General features: G+C 31.2%; 1 protein-coding gene and 1 non-coding gene across 2 annotated transcripts in view; one reads left to right on the top strand and one right to left on the bottom strand.

The window, feature by feature from the left end:
- Positions 1 to 23,261, bottom strand: part of LOC116766679 (centaurin-gamma-1A) — a 113,311-nt gene that overhangs the window by 46,687 nt on the left and 43,363 nt on the right. The gene's annotated exons all lie outside the window — the stretch shown is intronic.
- Trnah-gug (transfer RNA histidin (anticodon GUG)) lies at positions 2,737 to 2,808 on the top strand. The gene has a single exon. It is a non-coding gene; the product is annotated as a tRNA-His (tRNA).

The following is a 23,261-nucleotide window of genomic DNA, read 5'->3' as shown; positions in this document are numbered from 1 at the left end:
CAATGTACAACTATTAATAAGATTAAATATAATCAGATGCGCTAATCTCATACAAGCAATTAATACAATACAGTTAAGGCACAAATGCATTAGATAAATGTTTTAATAAACGCATCACAGGGCTGCAACCCTTTCAAGATGTCATGATAACAATTCTCATTGTGATCTTGACGCACGTCCGACTTGCAAATGCACTTCTAATATGATATAAATATGTAGCCGTCACTTTACAATGGATTATATATAATATATTTTTTCTATTGTCCGTAAGAGAAACACGTAAAGAGAATCACGAAACGGGGACGTCACTAGCACTGGGATCTATAGACTCGCCTCGGCAGTTAGTGAAGGTAATAAATTGTATAAAGCATTATGTATCTGATAATTCAGAAAGATATCTGATAGGAACCGCTCGAATCACGATCGAGTGAAGGCCGATCGATGAGCCTCGAGATTCATTTATATGAAACTAATATATTTCGGATATACTACGCGAATTTTTATTATTTTAAAACTACATAATCCCGTTAAAACTACATAAACCGTGATCGCGGTTGCTGAAACGTAACCGAAATATATTAGTTTCATTTAAATGTATAAAACTCGCGAAAGTCTTAGACCCTCGAGATTCTTCAAAGTTAAGGTAAAACCTTTAGGACATATAAGGACATTATTCCTCAACCTTCACACCCTTTGTTTATAGAAATGTTGCATGTAAGGTAAGTAGAAACATAAAATAATATTGTCATCTCACATAAAACTGTTCGCGGAATAAAAAGCTCATAGAGATATAAAAAAATGATGAATGCTCATCGGACAAATAAATATCTATTGTGTAAGAAATAGATTATTTTTTTTATAACAGATTAAGGGATGTAGTAACCGCGGAATCATTCAGTCAACGAGGAAAGCCAAATAGGTATGTAATCCCTTTCGCGTATAAATATTTTATATACAATAGAAAACATTTTCAAACAGTTTAAATATAATAAATTACGTTCAGTGATTAATATTTTAAAAATATCTACAATTTTTTATGGCAGCGTACATATGTGAGAAAGTAAATTTTAGGTTAAAACGAGATGAGACTTTAGTTGTATAAGTACAAACAATGATATCTCTACCAGCGAGAGATAACTCTTTTATTACTACAATCAGTAATGGCGAGAAAATTACAAATAAAAACTAAGGAACGAATTCGTTAAGTTCCATTCTTGTATTGTACGATGTACGGTCGTATATTTTTTGAGACTGATTTTTTAAAGACAAAAAATGTCACAACAAGGAGCTTGGCTTCAATGAAGATCATGCTTTTTAGTTCGCGTTAACTTGTCCTAACACAATGAGACGAGAAGTTTTCATTAAACGATTACTTCAACAAATTCAACCGATACTTCAAGTCTAAGATTTGTAGACTAGTTTGATATGTTATAGTAGACATGAGTTACATTCAGCCGGCAGCGACTGAGATGGCTCTACAAATTATGAATCAACAATACAGAGCTTTGAGAATATATTGTTTACGTAACACACAAAGGGGATTACGAATAGCTGTAGGTTTTTGAATTTAGCTTCAGGCGTTCGTATTTGACGCATAAAAGACTTTTGCACAGCGGTAACCATTGTGAGAGGGAGCTTCCGTGAAGGACAAGGTCAGATCAAGTCCATTGTATTATTACATATAGAATCAATGAAACCTTAACCTTTATAGTAAAGACGAAACAAACTCACATACTCACGTGGACTTCCGATTACATAAAAAAATACATCACATGTGAATAAGAAACAAATAAATGGTCGAATGATATTCCCTTCAAGTATTTACTCACTCTGGACGAGATAAATACCATCCAGAATGATGTTACATTATTAAATTTATAAAAATGTTGTCTGCCAACAACAAGACAAACATTAATTTGAATAGCGAGGTACAATGAGACGATGGCACGCATGTTATGATACAAAGAGCACAAGGGGCTGTGTCGTGACGGAACATTTGAAGAACCTCAATGAGAAATTTGATTAGAGCGTGAAATAAACTACATGGGGTTACACGCTACAGATGTAACGACCTGTCTCACAGAACTGTGTATGTGACATTTATTTAACCAGTATCTACATGAACACATTTTACTGAAACATTAAAACTATATTTTCTTAATAAACTTGTTCAGTACCATAACAAAATTCAAAACGATAGCATATTACTTACAGCATCTAAAACTACTTATTAGATTATAATTCCAATTGTTATTACGTTAATTCTACTTAGAAATATAATCTCTATAATATTATCTGCACGATGTGTCAATGTCAATGTCAGTGCCACCATTTTTCTCGGAGCTCCTAGAACCGGTACATGTAATCCTCGGACGACGGACGGTTCGCGAGGGTCGCGGTAACACGTACATTGTACTCTGAATTGAGAGGCGTGTTACCAAGCATTTGATTGCGTTCTTAGAAGTGTTATCGAATAAATCTTATTGGATTCACACAATGAGCATGTTGGCTGTAAATCTAATAACATTTTCAAAAACATTTTATAAAGCAGGTCAGGTAATTCGAGTCATTATTAAATAAAAAAGAAATATGTATATCTGTTTATAATATTTGACATTTATATTTTGGTATTATTTGCTTAAATTCATATAAATATTGCTATATTTTCTATTTTGTAACTAATATTTAATGCATTATCGGTACCGTTATTTCACGCGCCGTATTGTAGCTCCGATAGCCGTGATCGTCTAGTGGTTAGGACCCTACGTTGTGGCCGTAGTAACCCAGGTTCGAATCCTGGTCACGGCAGTGTATAAGCACTGTCATGGCGGAGCATATTTTTTGATTATTATATAATTCTTACAATTTTTTTTTGATAAGTTTATTATTGATGTTCTGTTAGATTTTAATAGATTAATCTTTTATGTTGCAGTTTTTATTTAGAAAAATTTGTTACATTAAAAAATTATACACAGAAATGTTTACTAGTTATTTAGCTTTACTCGAGGAATTTAAAATTAATTTTCTATTCTAATAAGGCTTCATTATTAGATCAATAAAGTTAATAGCAAAACGTTATTTTAATTATAATCAAATGAGTAAGGCGCCATCTAGCCAAAATGTCAAACATCAATTTACTACTACTGACCACTAGATGGCGCTGATAATTTCGAAATTACCAATAGATGGCATCGTAATAAGAATAAATCTAGCGATAGATGACGCCACCAACACCTTTCAAAAAGTAACTGCTGGAATAATTTACAAACAAAACTTTTACTTATAAATAAGTAAATAAAACAATCACGAACGCATAGGTCAGATGAAATAAAACGAAAATTAATAAAAACTGATTACAGTACTATCATTTATTGCAATTTATGAACGTGGAAGTCTTGTTTATTAAGTACTAGGAGAAATGTGTGAAGTTTATTATAACCAATAAAATATAGCTATCAGGCAGGGAACTCATTACCAAGTTATTGCACATTTATTTATTCTTAAACTTTATATTTATGTTATAATGTGTGATAGAACTGACGCGAACATTTACAATAAAAGTATTTATTTCTAGAAGCTTCTATAGTATCGAGTGCTATTTCCATAGTAAAATCAATTGTATCGACTCGTAACGTAATGTTTACTTGTTCTGATCTTTCTTTATAATGTCATATAAGGGGTCAAACAATGACACTTGACGTAAAAAATAAACAAATTATAAGACACATACTATTAATTTCAACATACTATCTCCATACAGTACTCAAGATTATAATTCGTCCAATAAATTAAAACGTTGACACTGACAAAATATTCCACGATGCCAGTGAGAATGAAGCCATATAATAGCATTAATTAAAAAACAACATACTAATATACTTTCATACTGATGATTTAAAATTGAAAAAACTAATGGCATATAATTATACGATATTCTTAGTTTTTTTTAAATGTATTATATATTTTTTTTGGAATGATACCTTAAAAGAGCTGCACGAAGCTAAAAGAACGATATCCTAACATTTTTCTATGCCTAAATGTTAAATAAATCTTAGACCCTTCGACATGTCATTGACAATTTCTTTCGGATGGCGAGCTGGTGTGAACCAAGTTATGCAGCGTCATGTAATTGCTCCAGAACCCGTCCCGACAGCTATTGGTCCGACCAGCGCTTGGACGACGGTCAGCTTATAGAAAAAGAAAAGTCGTGACAAAACAACACACACATCGATCATCAAGAATATTTTTATTTACAACTTTTTACAAGCCGCATTTCTTTAATCAGAGAGTCTTTCACGGTTTAATGATATCATCTCAACGCTGACTTAAAAACAGGATGTCGAGGAACGGAATTAAATAATGTTTGAGACTTCAAACTATCTACGTTTTAATTATATATCTAGTTGATGGAATCGAAAAAGGCGATGCAAATAAAACATTTTCAGTTTAGAACCGAGCCCCTGATAAATGAGTCATAGTTGGCTGAATGTGTCCCCAGGGATGACAAACAAAGACACTTTAAACTCGGCTCGTATGTAAAATAAAACAGCTTCGCAAAATATTAGCACCATCCTCATGTTGGCGCCACGATCCCCCACACCGGGAGCCTCTAGCAAACATTGGGATTGACCCATACAAAAATATACCCGGATAAATAAAAAAATATCTTAAGAAAATTCAAATTATCAAATAACCTGCTTGTAAATACAAACCTCTAGAACTTTGTATCCTCTTTACGAGAATTACACGAACGTTAATATTTCACGTTTACGTTTGAAAAAGCTCACAACGTTGGTTTTAATGTAAAATTCAAATAGTAAACTTATATACTTTTACAAATTTTCGAGAGAAAATATATAACAGTTCTGTTTATCGATAACTTGTTAATAATAAAACCATTAACTTAACTATTAACTCACTCGAAATAGGTTCGTCGTGGATTCGTAAGCGGTAGAAGTGGGAGCGAGAGGTATAACGGCTAAATCTCTCTACAACCTACTAAAAGACTTGGGCCTGTCCAGAACTAATATCAATTCATTCTTGGAATGTACTTCGAAGGCAGCCCTAGTAGGTTCGTTTCAAATTTGGTTAGGTAGGGAGAGGAGTTTGGACAGTGGAGGTGAACGTTTAATGCGCGTTAGATAGGGGCGCCTTAAACCTACAGCTTGGTCGCAAGTCCAAGGCACTGCTGAAGCTCCTCTCCCTGCAACGTGATGGGCCCGGCACCCGCACGGTGTATACATTGAATGATAAGGTTTCGTCTCATATATTAAAATTTATAAAGATGAATGGATCGTTTGACAGATTGACAAAAAAATTTGGCAATTGACTATAATTGTTTGATTTCAAACTAATAAATATATGCAAATATTATAAATACATCTCTCTAGATAGTAACTTGTATCCTATTACTATGTTAAGGTCTTTATACTAAATTCTAAGCCCCATTTAACCTAATTCAGCCATAACTAACTGCTCAATGGGGATTACAGATACTTCGATAACAATTTGTTGTCTGTTTCAACATAATACTATTAGTTAACCTTCCGTTTGTAAAAAATATATTAAATATAGGAGGTTACGTCTGTATGAGACGTCTAATAGAGGCTTAATGATTAATTTGGTCTTTATGTTTGATTCCATCAAAACATATATCAAATAGTGTGAACATCTTTATGAAGTGTATATATATATTTATTGTAATCCTATTACTCCATAAAACCGTTTAAGACTTTTCTACGCACTATACTATATACTATATCGTAACATTCAAACATATATTTGGACAATACATATAATGTCTAATATTTTCGATCATCGCGCTTTATCTAAGTTGTTGCTCCTTTTTTTATTTCCAAACGAATGCCAACCGACGCGTGCAAGCAATCGTGTTCACTGTAAATTTGTTTCCAACAAATCTAAACGTATTTCGATAGAGCGTCGATCAACTATAAAATTGAATTGGGAAACTACGCAGAGTCACGCTTCCTTTGTCTCAGACGAATTTCTTAACATTCAAAATACAAAGTTCGTGGAACGCTCCGGCCTCCGCGACGTCTGAAGGTTCGACAGACGACTGACGGGCCGTCGAGACCTATCAGAGAAGACGACAGAGAACGTAGGCTTTGTATTGTAAATGTTAATATTAATATCACTGATTTATAAAAGAGATCATGGATGTATGTGTGTACGTGTGTTACTCTTTCACGTATAAACTGCAAGATGGATTTGAACGAAATTTTTCACGAACATACTTTACCCATTGGATTTTGACACAGACAGGTAATGGCGCTGTCGACTGCTAATATAAAAATTATATTCGTATTTTAAAATATAATCATATGTTTTTTTAATTATACCTTTAAAATATTTTTATTTCTTTGATAACCAAAATAGTGTGTAGGTGTAAGTGCGTGTGTTTTTGTAAATGTACATATATATAGCATTACGTATGTACACAACATTTAATATTCTGGAATAATCAAAGTATTTGTATTAACTCGACACTTACGTGTAATAGTACAGAGACATGAAATGAAAGTTAATATATCTATTTGTAATACAGCTGCCGTGACTCAGATCATTCTGTTCTCACAATCTTTTAAAGACATTTCCATCGCTTTAAAGCATTCTACATTTTATTATTTAAAGCTCTACTATTTAAGTGCAGTACGTGTAAATCTAACTTTTCTGAATTCATTAAAAGCTGTCGGATAACGGTTTACAAAAAATCATTAGCAATATACGCATAATAGATTAAACCGCAGAGGAACATATCAATGTATGAAAATTAAAATTTCCTATATAATAAAACAAATGTAACTCGACAATACATTTTAAAATAATGAAATGCATAAAACAATTTACTTATTAACACAGCAGCCGCGGGCTCCGAGAGAAACAAACAACAGGATACGTTTATTATATATTATGAACAAATAACATCAGACGTACCAATGTTTGATCACGTCATACACCTGTAACTGAAACTACGGTTTAGTTAACATTTTAATTCAACTTATATAAATACGAAATAATTTAACATAAAGCATAACCCAACGAGATCTAAACGTTAGACACGCGTTTAAATCAGTCATAAAGTGAAACAAATTACTTTTATATTTAGTATAAAGAATATTATTATTCAGTTTACTAATCGTAACTATTATATTTCCTTATATATAGGTACTATTGTATATAAATAAATTTAAGGTAGATATATATATAACCGTTAATAATTAAACCTTGTAATGAATACTTCAAAGCAAAATTAACTTAAATCTCCAAGACTTACGTGGCTTTCAACCACAAGCTTATTGTTTAAGCTCGAATAACAACCTGATTTATCAAACGTAATTTGACTTATCGTAAATAATATTAATATTCATGTATAACATTAAATGTTAAAGGGAATTAAATTTAAATTTATATTTTTTTTGGATTTTATTTCAATAATAGGAATAGTTGCGAAAGAAAACAATTAGCTTTCATTGATAGAGGCAGTTAGTCGTTAGATAGACGTCCCATTTCTATTATTTGCTGAAATAGAAATGGACTAACCTTGTTAGCGATGAGACGCCCCAGAAACTGAATTCACTCGCCAGGTTATTTAAATGTATTATTTATACAGTTAATATTACTTTGGATGGATTAAATAAAAATCTGTACATTATACGTTAATAACGATAAAGTAAGTCAAACTAGTAAATGAAGATTTAGAAATTAAAAGGACGTATACCTCGTGACAAACATATTTTCAAAAAAAATCTATTACGAATTATTTCTTTATATACAATACAAAAATAACGAATTACTAAATGGAACAAATAGTATAAATATTCTTATTTATAAAGAATATAATTTAACTGAAGTATTGTATCTATTTCAAAGACCTATAAAACAAAGGTGACACGAAAGCTATCATACCACGGACGTTTTCAATTATAATAAAAATGTGATGTACTTTTCCGAGAAGCAACGATAACTATCACAAGTATGTTATGTAAAAGAAGCAATGTATCCAGAATAAGCCTAAAATCTCACTGTTTCGGTCCAATCCAATTTGCGGTGGATTTAGACAACCATTCCTGTGCCGTGGAAATGCAGGGTAATGCAATGTTCCAAACGTTATTTTTTCCATCAAACTTCATAAAAATTTACAATTCATTACATTTCTATCGATACAAAAAGCATTTATACTTAAAAGTTTTTAACAATTCCTTTCTATCTCTAACGCTCCGTTTACAATTAGTTAAAGTGAAAAATTAAGGAATCGTGTAAATGGGAGTTTATATAAAATTCAAGCGTATTTCAACATTAGTAACAATAGCTGTTCAGAACGGCGCACAATGCAATATAGTTACAGCCACCGGCACTTAAAAAGACCATTGAAACATAAGCCATGCCGTTCGGAAGGAGAATAATTGTGTGCAAAACGAGAATATATCGCTGTTCTAAAACGCTTTCAACTGATTCCTACATTTCTTACTCACATACCCAATAGATAATCTCAAATTTAAAAATACAGTATACGTAAAGAAAACAAGAAAGTTGGTAATTTTCACAATGCTAACTGTTTGAGAGTTACTTTCTCGCCTACATTGTGAAGTACATTGATGATTATATTAATAGTATCATTTAAAATAATCGAAATATTTTTTTCTATTCTTTTTGTAACTTGTTACTGTAGACTATAACAGATAATTTATCGAAGATCTCCCGGGACAACAAAGATGATAGGCCGATGTCTTCATGGATTAAATTTGAACAAGGAAAATAAATGATTTTATAATGGAATATTTTAATAAATTGCCAAATAATGAGATCTAAGACTTTTGCGAGTTTTATTCATTTAAATGAAACTAATATTTTTCGGGTATACTACGCGTGCTTTATTTTTGTAAAAAACTACATATTCCCGACGTTTCGGTTACTTTTCAGCACCAAAAAGCACAATTTTACAAAAATAAAGCTCGCGTAGTACGTCCGAAAAATATTAGTTTCATTTAAATAAATTGATAAATAGTTCTCTCACATGAAAAATCAAATAATTTTCAAACAAAGACCCTCCTCAAGTACAACTTAAAAAATGTATTTAAGTCTTAGTGCTATAAGGTTAAGTCCAATGTCCGTCGGTATGTTGAAGCTTGGCCGATATTCACACCGTATTACACTCATCGGACCTGGAATAGATCCTTGTGGAACACCAACGCCAATCTCCATTTGCTCATACATGCATAATATAAAGTCACACAGAAACACAAAGTTCACTCCCGTCACCTAATTTCCATTTGCAAATGGGTCTAAAGCTGGAATTACTAGCAGCGTGTGGTTCAACCGATCGATTTAGAGAGACGTTTAGTCGAAAGCCGTTCTGAAACTCGAGTGATTGCTCAATTCGACGTCCTTCATTCCAACTTATCTGGCTCCGTCACGTAGTCATATAGAAGTTTAGTTTTCAAATCTTCTCATTATGCTATTCTCCTACAAGGTGTCTAAATAACAATCTGCGAAGTAACAGTCTTGTCATTATGTCACAACGATAAGTCATTTTAAAAGTTATACATAGTCAATAATAAATTTATTGTTCGTTTTATTAATAAAATACTTCACTGGTGATATGAAATAGACATATAAAGTTGGATAGAAATTTGGTGCTCACCTAAATTGAAAAATTTATAACAATTGTCGGAAGGATATTGTGAAACTAATTAGAGATTTGTTCGGAGTTTGACCTAATTCTATCCAGTTAATTAAAATTGTTCAATTACTGATTGATGCTAACTCTTGCAACTGACTTGCAGTTTACCAACTATAGTAGTAAGAAAATTGGAACTTTATATATATTTGTTAATTTATATACATATATATATATAAACGTAATAGTGTTCATAAATTACGATCATTAAGTTATTATTAAAGTTTGTGTGAAATAGATTCTGGTGTGCAGATCATGGTTTAGGATATTTTTAATACCTATATTGAGGCGATTGGAAACGCAGATTATACTTGTGTTTTTGTAAAACACGTACAACGTGATCACAATGGGTAAGATAAGGAATCTTTTACATATCATAAAACACATTTCTTTGACTAAAAGATTTTAAAACGATTCAAGTACGACAGTTATTACTTAGGAGAGTATAAACTGAGTGATATTTCTATAGCTTACAAACTAAATGTTGGTGGACAACTGGACAGGTTTACCTAACAATAAATACATTATAAACTTTGTGTCATTATGTATTAATAGCATTAAATACATAATGTTATTAATACATAAACATTAATCATAATAACTAATGATGTGAGCATATTAATTTAAATTGATGTAATATAATTTGCGTCAATAGTGCAGAGTAATGTGGAGTCTCGAAAATCTTATGTCGCTATTACCCAGAATATGTGAAAATGCAAGTAGGTATTCTCATTAGCGTGCTTAAGAAGACGTTGGGGTCCGTTCTTCAAGGGTTTGGGCATTTTTCTATTATTATACAGCTGAAACGAACTTTATTGTGATAGAATAGAGTATACTTTTGTCGGACATACTTCATGGTTACGAATCACGTTCAGAGGATTATGTCATATATCCTCACGACATTGTAAATTTGATGGGTGTCAGACTGTGGACCTACCCTCTCGAGTTTCCTTAAACTCTGCCTCAAGATGCAGTAAAATTATGTAGAATGACTTCACTGAACTGACGATCAGGAATTGAGCTACAAAATGAATAAACGTATTATTAATTTATTTGGAATCAAACACTGATTGAGTTATTAATTTTAAAATATATAGACATTTCATTTTAATAGATTTGCTGTAACAAAATTAAAGGCAAATATAGTTAAAATTTAATTCAGGCTTTCAATAAAATTATATTCATAAGCCATTTCACGATGAAAATGTTCCAGCTATTAATCTGATTGGTTTGTAGTGAATGAAAGCTATGTACATATACAAACCACGAAATTTGCCTCTAAACCGGAATTCATTGACAAATTTGAATTTAACATAACGTAAGCAGAAAAAATATATACAAGGAATTCCAAACGTAATCCGCGAATGTTTTTATAAAAACATCATTAAATATTTTACTCTGAGCCTCAAAGACGTTACGTCGGTAAATGTCTTGTTACTTGTTTCAAAGAATTCCTGTACCTCTCTAACATTATAAAGATGTTTTCGTTTACAAGGAACCTTATGAACATTTAGCGTATGATAAAATATGGAAGCAATAATGTCTAACAGAACATAAATTGCCTTTGTTGGATTTTCTTTGGAAGCGAAAATTGTGTTCAAACAATTTTTCTAAATTTGTAAAACTTGGAATTTAACCATATTGATGATGTATTGGGAACTGTCTTTTGATAGACACAAATATTATTGTACTAATTATATGAATTTAATTCTATTAAGAGCATAATTAATATTAAGACTATTTTTAGCAAATAATGTGTAAAATTATTGTAACCTGGTTCAAATATAATAAAACCGTTCGACGATACTTAATAAAATATTTTGCGGTATCAATTTAGTGAAAGTTTTGAAGTATGTAGCAAAATAAAGTATAAAAACAAGAGAAAAACACCTGTTTTCCTTAAGTTAAGAAATGATTACCAAATTTTCCTAAGAATAAGAGTATTTTATATAAAAACAGCCAAAGTTTAAAAGCTAACTTTCAGCTATACGGAGTCTCGCACCTTACAGATTATATGTATTTGTAGCCACATTTATGTCTCCAAAGTGAAAAGTTAATTTACAAACATTATGTGAACTTAAGACGGAAGAATCAAGGCTTCCTAAGACATACATAATAAAATGATATGTATAGAGGGGTTTAAATAAAGTAAGCAGTATTTAAATTAGAAAACATAGTTCTACTAGCTTAATCCGATATGCCGGAGGTCGGAGGTTCGAATCCCACACGTGTCGATGAATTTTTAATTCTATATTTAAATTTTAGCTTAACATTAAAAAAAACATAACGGCAGGAAAATCAAAACATTATCCATATTTAAACTCTTTTAGATTTTACTATATATTTTTTATAAATTAAAGTCGTATAAAAAAATTAATGTTATTTTATTACATAAATGAATTAAAAGAACGCTTTCAACTTCTGACATGCGACGCCATGTTTGAGCTGTCTGTCATATAGCTGTCAAGTGATCACGAGGCGCGAAGCATGTTCATGTAATAATAATCAAAAAGTTTAATAATGTTCATTCATTACAAGAGATATATACATAGTATGAACAAAAGGATAAGTTAATATGTTTGGGGCGTGTTATAATTGTGAGCCCTTTGTTCAAATTTAAAATTTTATTACACTCGAAATGTGTTGTAGCGTTTAGTTTTGTTTATTTTTCATTCAAACATTTTATTCCGTGTTTATAAAACAGTGTATAAAATTTTTTATTATTCATGTAAGCGATCGCTTATTAACTTCAGAGGCGACGAGGTTGTGTCACGGTCTCCAAGTTTCTTAATTTAGAAATTGAAATATGCAAATGATTTTAAAGTATCAAATGCACCATATGAATATTAAATTCTGCCTATTAAGTAAACAGGATCAAGATAATGTTTTAAGATTTTCGCGAGTATTCATTTGAAAAAATAACGAGCCCAACGAACAGATATTTTTATATAATAATGAAAAAACGCGTAGTATTCAAAAATCTTAGTTCTATTTAAGGATCCAGATAACAAATGTATTAGTAATGAGATGTTTAGACAACACCTGATAAAGGGTATTGCTATGCAAAACAATCAACCCCAGCAACAAACACATGCCAAGTGCACAACATAAAATAATGCAGCGTAAGTGCAACGCCAATTACATTTGTAAGTGTGTGTTGATGTTAGAACAATTCCTCTAATTATGTAGGACGAGAGTTGTCCTAGCCATGTGGAGCTAATGACCTAGATGCAAACCCTTTAGCACGACTCAATGGCCACAGCATGTACGCTAATTAGAGGCTTTGAAATGATATCGTACACAACACAGCTTGTTAATTATAACTAAATATTTTGTTTGTCTCATTGTTACTTAGAAAACTTACATTTTTTATCCATTTTATATGAAATATTGAGAGTAAATGAAGATTAAATATGTAAATATATGAAATGTTGCTTCAGGATTGGTTGCAAGTAAAACTAAATAATGAAAATAATGCTAAAAACACAACAGTTATCCCAGGAGTGTGATGAAGTTAGGAAGAATATATAAGCGCCCGACGAAAGTTCCCGCTATCTATGCAAGTATGCATTACATTACTTGTAAGTTGCAACTAATAAGACTTCCCGGCTAAACCTGCGTCTTCCTCTGTTTGCGAACTTGGTTTATTACTTTTAACCAATGTATGAGCGGAGTTGGGCGAAGCAGTGTAATGGAATCGCGTTATGTCTATTGGACGAGGAAGTTTCGGAAGTGGATTTAATTGATATAGTCAATTATTCCTCCGCCGCCATTCGGAAGAAGGATTAGATTTAAAAGCAAGATTTTCTTATATTTTTTGGTATTTAGAAACTAATGTTCAACAAAACATATAGACTATGTATGTATGCATACATTGATCTGTAAAACAAAAATTAACGTTAGTAAAAAAAAAAATAATTTTGGAAAGTTCAGAAAAAGGAACGTAAAGAGAAGGTTTCATAGATTAGAGGCTATTGAGGATAATTGTTCTAACTAATCTGTGAATGCAGAGGTCATGTCATTGTTAAAGTTACATCTAGCGCAAGCGATAGCAAAGAATACCCACTAATAAAAGAAGATTCTAAATTTTCGTAAAATAAACGTTACCCTTAAAATCAATAGTCTGGTAAGAAAAAAATTACACCAGAATCCACACGTTTTGTAAATTTTTATCTTTCTCTACTAATATATGGAATTGAGAAACAACAATTCGTGTCATGCACACATTTTATTAACAGTCCTTTATGCTTTAAATAATTTTATCCTAGTATTCGGTTAAGACACACAGAGTCAATTGAACTTTGAGTAATTCAATATGTAATATTGACCGAGTGACCTCAGCTGGTCTATATTTGACCTATTCGATGTTCGTCGCATAATGTAGCTTCTATAATATCATAATCTATTTTCATGTATCACACACGGCGAGGGAAACGAGGGATATAAATTTTAAATAGCGATTTACCTTTAAAACAAGTCAGGCCATTTAAGTTAATCCGGAAAGGGATCTGAATATTCATACAATTTTTTTATAACCCAGCGTCTATCAAAATGTGTACGAAATGTATAAAAGTGAAGTAAAAACACACTTAGGAGTAATCCAATCTTCACAAATAATACAGTCAGTGGGTCTGAACGTGTCGCTTGATCCCTTTTATCGGCTGTTATTTGCTTTAATATTTCATGAGGGTTAATGTGACTCCCCGGGGTTCAACGTGTCTGTCTACTTAACTCAATAAGTACGTGAAATGTTTAATCTCATTTAACTATCCCTGTCTCCGGTTCGGTCTGTCATCTGGACAGGGTTACGAAGACGACGGCTAGCACTGAATTCCTTCGCTGTATCTTAGAAATTACTTAGACTTAAAATTTGAAACTGTATATAACTAGAAGCTAGAAGACACTGAATTTCACTTGATTATAAAATTATAATATCATCAGATAGCCCGACTGTTTACAATTTGTATATCTATGTATACTATTAATGCTACTCACACAATACATCGCAACACGTCTTTGATTGATTGAAGTTTTTCTTTTTACAAGTCACCGTTACCTGAAAAGGGAAACAATTTGTTAAGTCATATTATAGTATTAAAACAAAACAAACGGGACTCGCTACCTAAAACAATACAGTGCATTTTAATATTTAATTTCAATATGAAATTGCTCTGTATCAAATGAAAGTACGAAGTTACAATGCCTCAACGAATAGTCATGAAATATTCAGATAACGGAGAACTCGTCTTGGAGAGGGATGTTCAGAACCTGTATCATATATGTGAATCGTTACATCAACAATTTATAAGTACACAGGTATTAACATACATTTACTATTGCTGATATAAAACAGAGCCTCGCAAATAAATTTTGTATGATTACTTAATCCCGCATAGTTCATAAGCATTTATAAAGCAATTAATGGAGTGTTAGATTAAACAAGAAAAAGCATTTAAAGGTTTTATAGGTTAGTTGTGTCGAGCACGATTCGAACATTAAAATACGATAAAAATAGTATTAAAAAAAAAACTCTTCTATCTATTTTCTATCTTGGAGTTTTAATGGAATTTTTATACTGAAGCAATTAAAGTTTTATAAGACTGAGTTCAATACGTTATGTTTATTCCACATTATGTTTATTCATATTTACTTTGGAAGAAATTATAAAAGATCGCATTTAGAACACGGCCATCCTTAGTAAGATACAGCCCCCCCCCCTCCCCCCATCAAAAGATCAGGTGTCAGGATAAAAGCTATTTGTTATGATAATTTATTTAACATTAATTTAAAAGTAACTGAATATTTTTAGGACGGAGTTCCTATTTATTTATTTTTCTCAACTCATCATTCTAAAGTTTTATCATGGAGACGGTTTCTTTTTTAAATCTGTTTATTCAAAAGTCTTGAATTATTCGTTCTCAGTATAAATTTTATATGGTAAAGAAAAATGAGACTATTAGAGACAGTCTTGTTAGTCTTAAATAAATGTTGCTTTAAAACTGTTTAATTATGTTTTCTTCATTAAATTCTGTATACTTTTTTATTTATACTTGCAAATTGATAACACCACCCTCCTATCTATCAAAATTAGCTACTTACTCTGCAAACAGTTTATATTTAGATTTAATGTCGGAATGCATGCGAGTTCCGTTGTTCTGCATGTGGCATGCATGTTAACTCAATTACAATTCAATCAGACAGTTAATAACGCCTTTACCGATCGGATGTGTTCTAATGACATAATGTCCGGCTAAACAACAACGATAACAACGTCATTATATAACACATTGTCAGACTAGATATTAAAGAAAAGATATCCCCTGTTTAAGAAACACGTAAAAATAAAGAAAACAACTTAAGCATAAACTATACAGAGATGATAAGATTGATTATATATATATATTACACACTACATGGTCTTGCATCTCTGTGTCTTGTTGCTATCGATCTAATAAAATCAATTGAAAAAGATAACAATGCATCGGAATCACTTATTCCATATTAAGGTCTGGTTCTTTGTTCCTTAGAACTACATATACCATTTGTAGTCCAAAAAAGGATCTCCGAGATAGCCATTGTGTCCCGATGACCTCACAGGAAGAGACTTCGTTCGCCAAATGTTTAAATGTTTGCTGTGTAGAATATCAAACATAAGAAATTTTATAGTCATTCATGTTATACTATGCAGTGTCTGCGAATTATGACAATGAGTTCTGAGCTGTTTTAAATTTTATGAATTATGGCTATTTAACACAAAGAAAAGGACAGCTTAAGACGATAAATGTCTGTGGTAAAAATATTCAATCCAAGAAGAATGGCTCTCGAAAGATGGAGTAAAAATGCTTTTTTTAATGTATTGACATATTTTTATTTACTTTTGTCTCTATTTTCATAAACTAGATACCAATAATGTGTCATGTTTTTATATGAGCAAACTTATCAAACATATTTATAGCAAATGAAGTAAATAATAAAACATTTCCCTCAATTTATGGAGCAACTTTTAGCACATTGTTGTGACCGATATGATTTATTGTAAGCGACTGTAATAAGCAGCAAATATAGCAGTCTCCGATTTTTCGGGTTATTAATTCTGTTCTAAATTCACTTGATGAATTATTTCTATAAAATTTTCGATTCAATATACTTTGTCACTTAACAAGCGAGGTATGTTCAAATGTTAATAAAAGTGTATAAAATGAAACTTGTATTATATCGCTTTTAATTTTTGCGTCCATTTATTGGATGTCGCATTACAGCCGGATCTCGAGTGGGGGAAACCGAACGGTCTACATCAAAACGACCAAGACCCTTATGAGTGCTCGTATCAGTTGAAATTGTAGTATTTATATTATCACATATTAGTTTCAAGTGTCCCACTGTAATGGCGTGATTTGATTAATTAACTTTACACATTCATCTATATATAGAGATTTCATTTTATTTAAATTAAAAATTATTCTATATTACTTCTATTACTAATTTTAATTATTATCCCAATTTCACATTATTCAGCTTAGATTAAAAAGTCGATTATAATGAAATAAATTCAACTATTAAACGTCATTATTCCTCTGAAAAATAAATCACCATTAAATTTTCTACTCTGTTATCTTTTTTAAACATTTAAAAAGTTATTTCTACATTCTCCACTTTTCATCCTTTCGATAGTTTTCATAGATAAACAGACTTTTAATTTTAAATTAAAATTCTAAACTCAACATTTTTATAAATATAATTTTTTAAGCGTTTTAAAATGACCCTTATTTTAATTAAACTTACGAAACTAGCAAACTGGAAAATTATTTCGTACATACATTAGCCGAATCTTAGTAAAATTTAAACACATATTACAAAATTCGCTGGCATGGGATACCCTGCGGGGCTATTAACGCATAACACGAATAGATTGTCTGTCCGTTTGGCCGAAACCAAATATTTGAATACCACTCCCCACGTGGTGGATTTAAGACCGTCTGGGAGTGATTGTTATGGACGTTACATTAGTACGTGTTCAAGTTTATATGAAGATTATTGTCGAAGAATGTCTTGCCTCTTGGTCTCACGATAATGATCGTCGTATCCTGGACATTAAAGAGGGCTTATAGGCTTTGGCCATTTGTAAGGGATCTTCTATTTACCTTCAAGTAAAGTAAGATATCAACAAGATTAAGCAATAATAGTATTGCAGATAAACTAAGAAGGAATGAAACAAATTTTATTTTAACCCGGAGTAAAAAGGACGCCACATTCCTTCTCACAGAGTAACCAACGAAGATACATACACTTTTCAATATTAATGTATACATGTACCTACAATAGACAGTTTATATAAAATGTCTAAAAACATTTTAATTTTATATAAGTAAAATAACGTTCGCCAATTTGACCCAAAATTAATAATTTCAGTGAGTGATGGAATGTTGGAATTTTGTAAAATTTATAAAAATATCACATAAATTATAAATTATGTTTATCACGAAAACGAATGTGAAAAGTTTGCAACTTTTTCAATCACATTTCCAACGTCCTGCAACAAAACTAACATGACGATAGCTACGATTCCATTATAAAAGTAATTAAAAAACTCAAGCTACCATCTGTCTGGTAAGGACGGCGGCTCGCCGCGGAATATGAACATTTTATTTCCCAACTCCATTGTATGGCTACTGACGGCCATATTTGTTGCGGTCACGTGACACGAAATAATTTCGATAATACAGTTCGAAATAAGTTTATCGGATTCTGTTTGTCGTATTTCCAGTTAAAATTTATTTGCAATTATATAACAAGAAGATTTTAGTTAAGAAACATGTTTGTACAATTTAATATGTTATCATGAGGAGCTCCATCGGCGTGATGAACCCCTTTATGGCACCCGACGTGGGGCTCGATAAAATTAATTTATGTTCTTTGAGACACGTTTATTAAAATCTCACCGAAACATATTTATTTTTAGACCAAACTTTTATTGCTCATATGATTATACTGAGACAAAACAGGTATCACTTTATTAATTTCTTATTGGACAAAATAAAAAAAAAAAAAATTAACTTACACAAGCAAATAGATTAGTAAACATATTTTAAAACCTTAAACGTACTTAAATACCCTATAAAATTTAGTTTCTATTAATTATAGGTACATATTAAATGAAAAGTAATTTCTTTTATAATTTTATTTCCTAGTGAGATTCTAAAAGAATATTGATGTAACAAATATTAATAATAATACATTCTAAGCAGGACCAAAGAAATACGCTTTAAAAATATCTATTCTTGATAAAAAAATAATTCGTATTATAGATTTTATTTATAAAAAAAATCATTTTACCAAAAATAAAAGACGTAATTTTTAAAAAATGACGCAATTCTTGAATTTTTTTTTCTTCATTTACTTTACATTTAATTCTCCTTCTGTTTTCACCGAAACCAGCCTCCAGCTATTTGTAATGATCCAAAACCAACGTCCTTTGACCATTACACGGTACATTTCCCTCCCCTTTTATAACCCTTCACTATATGACCTGACTGACACACTTACCGGATGGGAAAGTGTATAGAAAATTATAACTTATTTTTAAGGATATAGAAATTATAATGGCTGAACAAATGTTGGATAAAATAAAACTGCTCTGTGATATTTGGGCCATTATATATAACACAGCTGCTATATGGTCAATATAACATTGTGGTGAAGGAATTCCATTGTATCATGCACAAATTCCTGGTAACGTAAATAATGTCGACGGAATTATTCTAGAATTTCTGCAGTATATATTAATACTATGCGAAAATTCAACTAAAACATTTTTCTTTCATAAAACACTCATAGTTTCTTGTGCGAGTGTTGTCCGTCAGACGATCATATTTTTCAAATCCTTCTGTTTTTTATTCGCAGCTTCCTTCATCATCTCTTATATGTTAAATTATAAGCGTACATTCACTGTAATTAAAATAAGATGCATTCCTATCAGACATATACCCTACTATAATCACATTGTTTGAAATGTTGTTTGTATTTATATATACGCTTTAATAGTCACTTCCTTCTATTTTAGGAAACATATTCATTTAAATTAATATGTGAATAAGAATTAGGTACAGTTTGTTCATATATATATAACTCGTTTCTTAAGATTGCTACTGATTCTGTAAAGCATTGAAAGCCATTGATTTTCTTCGCACGACGATTAAGATTGGCCTGACGCCAACTAAATAACTCTTCCACTGCACTCGATACGAGGACTCTTAATGTTCATTCAGACTGCCGGCTACAATAGAAATGAATTGCGTCGATCTAAATATAGAAATTCAATGATATTAGGAATGCGAATTAATTACTGATTAGAAATTATTGCTGGTGGTTATGAACCATAATGACTATTGTGATGTTTTGAGCGTTTTGGTGTTTGGACACCAGTTATGTTAAAGGAAAATAACTATTACCGGGATTATAATTTTTTTTTGCAGACTTTGTCGTGAGATAGGGAACCTTTACGTAATTGATATTGAGGTGAGGTTTATATTAAACAATTATAAATATACACTATACACTTTTTAATTCACTTAACAATATGTATACATATGTTAAACTGTGACACATTTATTTCAATGATATTTAATATGTTTAGTTTTGGGACTCAATACACAGAGGAAATGTTGAAAGTTGTTAGATAATTTAATGTTTCTGTAATATACAATATACATCGACTTAATGACAACAACCAAAGAAATTATATAACGTATTTATTTTAATCATTCTAAGATATCAAAAAGGTCAGACTAATTTAGTAAGTAAGTTTAAGACAATTTTGGGTTCACGTCCACATCTTTATCTAAACAAGGAATGATATTTATCTATTCGTACATAAGAAGCCTTCACACTACAGACGGTGTTGTTTCACTATTTGTGAACTGTAATTTGTGGTCTAATCAAACCTAAAAAATATAACAGTTATTGTTTATAAAGATTATCCTTTATAGAAACAGTCAAATCTGGTGTTATTGAAAATACAGCAGTTTAAAATACACATTATATAAACGAAAAATCACAAGTTAAATTGATATCAAAAGAAATAATAAAGAGACAACCTCAATGTAGTCCGTTTGTAACAGAGCTTACTGTCATCTACAATCCCGTAACATCTCAGCTCATTTACAATTGAATACCTTGTGCAGAACTATTTCATAATGAGCGACCCTCGTTAACATACCGCTAATGTACCTTTTGATGGAGCGTCTGTTAACTTTGTTAATTATCTTGTAGCTACGAGATATTTTGCAGATTTAATGTAATTTTCTTAGCATAAGTCGTTATGTGAATAGACCTTGCGAAGTTAGATAGCGAAAGCCAATAAACTTTTATAACAAAAGTTTATATTTCAACCACGATACTGTTCTTAACTTTTAAAATGAAATAATCGGATGTTACAAGCCTTCCGTATATTTAACGTATTTTATGATAAAAGTAAAAAGCTCGGCAGTACAGTATACTTGGTACATTAGCCTGCCACTTATGTGACAATTTTTTTACCATGTTATTTACCACGAGACCCCGTAACGACGTTAATAAAACCACACTGCATGTAACAGTCACCTCTTTGTATGTCTCTCCACCCTCATAGAGTGCAGTAATATGAAATAAGAAGAAATATTTTGCCATGTTTACTAATATACGTAAAAATTTAAATGCATACTAAAAGCTTGAAATTTTGCATATGTACATATGCTTACTCGTGCTTGCCAGCATATGTCAATGCATACCTATGCATGCTTGGCCGTCAAGTCAAAACGCTAGTTATGAATAAAGTATCTTCCAAAGTCTATTTATCTCTGCAAATTGAATGGAGTATAAAAAATAAATTCTATTTTGAACACTGAAAATATAAGTGAGTTAATTATTTCAATGAATTATTATGTTTTACGAAGCTAAATGATTAAAATGAAGTAACAGATGGTGTATACAAATGAATGTAGAGCTATGTTCCCATGTTTTTGAACAGGTAGTGATGAACTCAGAGATGCGCGACGTGATCTCGCATAGTTACACTTGGAGTAGCTATTTAATTATCTTAAATAAATTTAACATAACGAGCACCGCTTGAATTTACATTTAATATAAACTTATGAAATAAAGCAAAAGATGCTTCAGCGATTTGTTCTAATATATATATAATGTAACGTTTTTATTGTAATAAAGATGTCCAGTAAATCATATAAATGGACTTGTTATTATGGTTTATTGTACCGAATCAAAATAAAGTCGGACAAATAAACAGCAGAGGGATAAATGAAAACATTCGGATCCATCTTAATTTGTCGCGGGCTGAGGTCTTGAGACAAATATTCTTCAGCGACCTTTTCGAATGGACCTTTTCTCTGACATATTTGATTGTTACAGACCTTTGTCTAGACGTGTTTGAATACAAGATTCCCTCTTGAATATATTTATAGAACATTTAATTTATTTTCGTACAACTACTAAGCAAACACTCGTTTGGTTTTGCAAAAATCTATTTTAATACATAAATAACAAATATTGGTAGAAAAAAACATATCATCATCATCATCATCATCAGCCTATCGGAGCCCCCTGCTGAGCAAAGGCCTCTTCTCACATGGAGAAGGTTAGAGCATTAATCACCACGCTTGCTCAAGACGGAAAAAAACATATATCCACTTTTAAAATTTAGAAAGAATTATATAAATACATTACTTCATACAATAGCTGAAATCAACTTCATTCTTCAGCTAGATAGCTTCGTTGTATATATCAGACATTCAGTCATTAATTGACGAACTCTATCGCGGGTGATATTGTTTGATCCTTGAGTATTTTTTCCATTATTTAATATCATTGCAATAGTAATCTACAATTAACTATGTATTTACTCACGAACGTATTCGATATGATTACATTTTTTTTTTTATCCAGATGAATTAATCGCTTCAGTCCAACAACTTTTTGATTGCTATGATCTCATAAAGAAACTTCAAAGTGCCTTGTTAATTAAGCTAGTTAAACTTCACTAATACCTTATCAGGAGCTCGGTTCGTGATATTTTACTCGACATTTTCTCGCATTAAAAACAGGTTCATTTACGACTCATAATAATATATAAGAACACAAAATGAGATTCAATACGATTTCAACAAAGATATTTTTCTAACACTTGTTTTCAAAACAAAATATTTAATATTTAATTACTTATTCTTAATGATCTTTCTTATCTGCTTATTATTATTAACAGAGACTTACTAAAGTTCACGAATTATAACGTACTAAATTTCATATAAGACACTTCACGTGCTACGAAAACAATGATTTTATCATCTTTGTAATGTTTATAAGACGATGTGTCACACTAATGCTGTTATCGAAAACCAATTGATATATTCCATAAACATCACGCACAGGCCAAATATAGGATGGATACAATATATAGATAGTATTACAATACAAAACAATGCTTCAAAAATATATAGAGAGCAGTTTGGGCACTGATTAAATGCTTATCGGTAGAATAGGATACAACGGATATTAATGTATGAGCTACAAGGCA

The sequence above is a fragment of the Danaus plexippus genome, chromosome 10, assembly GCF_018135715.1.
Source record: "Danaus plexippus chromosome 10, MEX_DaPlex, whole genome shotgun sequence".
Lineage (NCBI taxonomy): Eukaryota > Metazoa > Arthropoda > Insecta > Lepidoptera > Nymphalidae > Danaus > Danaus plexippus.
The sequence above is the reverse complement of the archived record's forward strand: the minus strand, read 5'-3'. Positions and strand labels throughout refer to the sequence as shown.